At 37.4% G+C, this 5009-nt stretch overlaps 1 protein-coding gene across 1 annotated transcript in view; it reads left to right on the top strand.

The window, feature by feature from the left end:
- Positions 1–5009, top strand: part of LOC119429174 (NLR family CARD domain-containing protein 3-like) — a 48240-nt gene that overhangs the window by 20764 nt on the left and 22467 nt on the right. The gene's annotated exons all lie outside the window — the stretch shown is intronic.

Raw genomic sequence — 5009 nt, forward strand, 5'->3', positions numbered from 1 at the left:
CCAAGTACGGATCCTTGAGGAACTCCACAAGTAATAGTACAGTGATCTGATTTCACATTATTCATCTGTACAAACTGTCTCCTGTTTTTCAAGTAACTACACACCCATTGTAAAGCTAAACCTCTGATACCATATTTGTATAATTTATCAAAAAGAATATTATGGTCAACAGTATCAAATGCCTTTTTCAAGTCAACAAACACACTTACACAATATTGTTTACGGTCAACCGCAGTAGTTACTTGTTCCATAAAGTCCATAAGCGCCATAGATGTTGAATTTTTTGTTCTAAAACCATATTGATTATTAGTTAGAATATTTTGTTTTTCAATAAATTGGTCCAGTCTGTTACTGAATAGTTTCTCCAAGATTTTAGAAAACTGTGGTAACAAGGATATCGGTCTGTAGTTATCAAACACACATTTGTCACCATTTTTAAAAAGAGGAAATACCTTAGCCACCTTCATTCTGTCTGGAAATACTCCCGTTGTAAAGGACAAATTACATATATGTGTAAATGGTTCAATTACATGACCCATTATGTTCTTTACGAATGTCATGTACATATCCATCCAATCCTTAGAGTTTTTGTTTACAAATTTATTGACTACATTCATTATTTCATCTTTATCAGTTCCCTTCAGGAACATACTGTCCAGATAATCATCAATTAAATAGTTCCCATATTAAATCCATTAACAATTACATTTTCATCATATATTGTCTCATTATTTATTGTAAAGTTCTGTGAAATGCCTGTTTTTCCTATATTTTTTTGTAGAACACTATTCACGACCCGCCATGTTGCCCTCGTATCCCCATTACTTTTATTCCATAAGTCACTATAATATTCTTTCTTATGTTTTCTTATAATCCCAACTAATTTGTTTTTATATTTCTTATATTTCTCTTCTGCATCTTGTGTTCTGCATTTCAAGAAACATAAATACAAATAGTTTTTCTTCCTACAAGCATTTCTCAGTCCATTTGTCATCCACTGCTGGTCAACAACATTCTTCTTGGTGTAATTATTTAGTACACAATTTTTTTTATATAAAGTATCCAAGATATTCATAAACACATCATAAGATTTGTTTACATCATCAACATGGACACTATCCCAGTTTTGTACAGTTAAATCATTTTTCAAATTTTCCAAAGCTTGTTTGGATGTATTTATTTTTTTTTTCTAACTTACTGCAAAGCCATGAATATTTTAAGTTCTTTATACATATGTATTTTGTTGCTGTGTTTTGTCATGTTCTTTGCAGGTGAACAGACAGTGGCCGGGTGTTTTGCCGTGTGCTCTCTTTGTGTATATTTCTTATATTTTGGAGTCTTACTTTGTCTTTTCTTTCTTTCTATCCTATTATAAAAAAAATAAAAAAATAAAAAACCTACACTAGATAGTCACTAGAATAAATATTTCATAATAATGGTGTGGAGAGGATGGCTGTAAGGGGAGAAGGGAGGCCATCACAAAAAAATAAAAATAAATGAAATTTAAAAAATTTAAAAAAAATAGCACCTTCTCAGAGTGGATCAACCAGTTTGCTGCTGACAACCAAAACCAGCTGATCACATGCTCAAGAAGGACCATCAGCCTAACAATGGATCATTAGCATTATTATCATTATATATATATTATATTATATATATTATATATAATGATATATATATCATTTTGATCATTATCATTAGTCCCAGTGGCTTTTAAACCCCAAAATACATTACGGCAAAGACTGGTTCATCCCAAAGATCCAGTCCCCCGGCACAAACAGAGCAATGTTGTGTATGCTGTTCAGTGTCAGGAGGGTGATCAGTCTTACATCGGGGAAACTAAACAGCCACTGGCCAAAAGGATGGACCAGCACAGAAGATCAACATCATCAGGCCAGGACTCTGAGGTCTACACTCATCTCCAGGCCAGCGGTCACTCTTTCAGGGATGAAGATGTTCACATCCTGGATAGAGAGGAACTATGGTTTGAGAGAGGAGTAAAGGAGGCCATCTTTGTGAAAAGAAACCGTCCATCATTAAACAGGGGTGGAGCCTCCAGGTTCAACTGTCCCCCTCTTACAATGCTGTGATTGCTAGTATCACTCAGCCCTCTGTGAACAGTAAACAGCCATCAGGTGCTAATGATCCATTGTTAGGCTGATGGTCCTTCTTGAGCATGTGATCAGCTGGTTCTGGTTGTCAGCAGCAAACTGGTTGATCCACTCTGAGAAGGTGCTATTTAAGAGACTGAGCTGAAAACAGCACCTCAGACTGAGGAAGTCCTCAGGATGAGAGACAAAACGTTTCTACATTTTTTGTTGTTTTGCTTTGTTTTGTTTTTTTGAATGTCCAGAGGACCAGATTGAACTTTTTTAGATGAACTAAACATGATACACCCTGACAAAATCATGGCACAAATTTATGGCACAACACCAACAAACTGAATTTAGACACTCACCAGAATGTCTGGAACAAACTAGCAGGTATCTTGGGACGCTGGAGAAAGTTTTCAGGACGTCTCGCGTCTCCTTTTTGTTACGTCCTACACATGAGCTCCCTCGCGTTGTTTCCTGGCAGAGAATCTATTTTAAAAAATCAGTTTTCGATCTTTTTACAATTCTTTTTACATTAATTTTGACATTATCATTATCTCATGATAATGATAATCTCATTATCATTATTACATTATCTTTTTACATTACATCCAATAACGTAGCAATTTCAGACCATGGCTAAACTGTTTTAACCTAATTAGATCTTTTTTTTTTAAGTCAACGAGAAAGCTTGTTTTCGACAGTTAATATTGAGGACAGTAAGCATGATGGATCCGGCCCCATCCTATCCCATCAGTCATCGCGCCGCGGACACAGTGATGTCACGCTCTAAAGCTCTATTGGTCCAGATCAAGCGATCCTCCATTTTCAGCAGCTTCTCTGAAAACCTGCCAGTCTGTTCGTTCAAAACAATCTCTCAGTATGAGGCCAGTGTCCTGGATTCAACATTTAACTTTCCTTTGTACCGGTCTGAAGCATCTCAGAGCTATGTGCAGGCCAGTAAAGTTCTTCCACACCAAACTCGTCAAACTATGTCTCACTATTCCTTGCTTTGCGCACTGAGGCAGAACCATGTGGGAAGAGAAAGGGACATTCTTAAAATATTGCCACAAAGTTGGAAGTACAACTTCACCCAAACTGTCTTGGTATGTTGAAGCGTTAATACTACCACCTCTGGATTTAAGGAACCTAGATCGAACACTGACTGAAACTCCTAGTTCATAAATGAACAGATGAGACTGAGCACGTTTGGTCAAATATGTGTTGTTAATATATTTTTCTTTTATTAAACCTACTGTTGTGCATGCTTTGAACTCAACCTTCTTGAATTGTCATTTACAGCAAAAGCTGTAGGGCAAAAACCTATTACAAGCATAATTAAAGCTGCAAGCAGCATTGGAGGCCCTCGCAACAAAGCACCGCTCCGGCCTTACGGCGACCGCGGGAGCTTCAGCTAGTCCACCCAGTCGCCATTTTGAACGCTCTCGTGCTAATCCCACACGCGTTCACCGTGGGGTGCATTTCCCGAATCTTCGACATCGCCTTCTGTCCACGTTGTTACTTGTCCAGCTGCAGGTCTTACAAGTATAGGCGAAATCTGACCGTCCAGACAGGAGTTATGTTGAATTCCTGTTTTGTGGTGAATGTTTGACAAGCATTTCCTTTATGCTTTTCAATATGTCATGTGTGGTAATGAACAGTTAGCGAACAATGTTTCAGTCTATTATCTTACACAGTGCGAAGCTAGAATCCAATAATCAACAGTTTTTTATGAGTAGGTTGTGCTTAAGTGATGTTATGAATCAACAATATCAATGTGTCTAGACGTGGTCACTGATTATGCATAAAAAATATGGTTCAGATTGGATGATGTATCACTGAGATATAACTGTTGGAATAATCTAGGGGCACACTTGAGTCAAATGTTCAAGAACAATATCAATGTGCCTATAAGTGCTCACTGATCACACACATAAAATCTGGTACATATTGGATGATATTTCACTGAGATATAACTATTGGAATAATGTAGGGGCGCACTTGAGTCATATGTTGAACCACAATATCACTGTGTCTAGACGTGCTCACTGAATATGCATAAAAAATCTGGTTCCGATCAGATGTTGTAACACTGAGATATAACTGTTGGAATAATGTAGGGGTCGCACTGGAGTCAAAAGTTAAAATACAATACCAATGTGTCTAGTAGTGTTCACTAATGACACACACAAAATCTGGTTCAGATCAGATGATATATCACTGAGATGTAAGTTTTGGAATAATCTAGGGGGCGCACTCAAGTCAAATGTTAAATAACACAAATGTATACAGAAGTTCTCACTGATCATGCACAAAAAATCTGGTGCAGATCAGATATCTCTTTGAAATATAACAGTTTGAATAATCTAGGGGGTGAATTTAAGTCAAATATAAAACAGCAATTCCAATGCGTCTATAAATGCTCACAGATGATGCACCAAAAATCTGGTGCAGATAGGATGATGTATCATTGAGATATAACTGTAGGAATAATGTAGGTGGCGCTGTGGAGGCTATTGGCCCCTTATCATGGATACCTGTTCAAGGGGCGGATAATGATCGATCTTATGCCCCTTTTCCATTAGTACCGGTACGGGCCGGTACAGCCCGGCTCTACTCTACTCGGTACGGTACAGGTTGTGTTTCCATTATGCTTTCAGTACCGGTTCCAGTGGGCGGGGTTCAAATTGACGTCACCACCTCTCACCAGCTGGTGGCGCTGAGACGCAGAAACTGTTTTCTGTACAGGTTGAGAATTTATGTTATTTTGAAGTTGTGTGTATGTATGTATGCATGTATGTGTGTATGCATGTGTACATGTGTATAAATATATACATATATACACATATATATATATATATATATATATTTATACACACACACACAAATATATATGTACACACATATGTGTATATA

This window comes from Nematolebias whitei, chromosome 24 (genome assembly GCF_014905685.2).
Source record: "Nematolebias whitei isolate Nwh7 chromosome 24, NemWhi1, whole genome shotgun sequence".
NCBI lineage: Eukaryota > Metazoa > Chordata > Actinopteri > Cyprinodontiformes > Rivulidae > Nematolebias > Nematolebias whitei.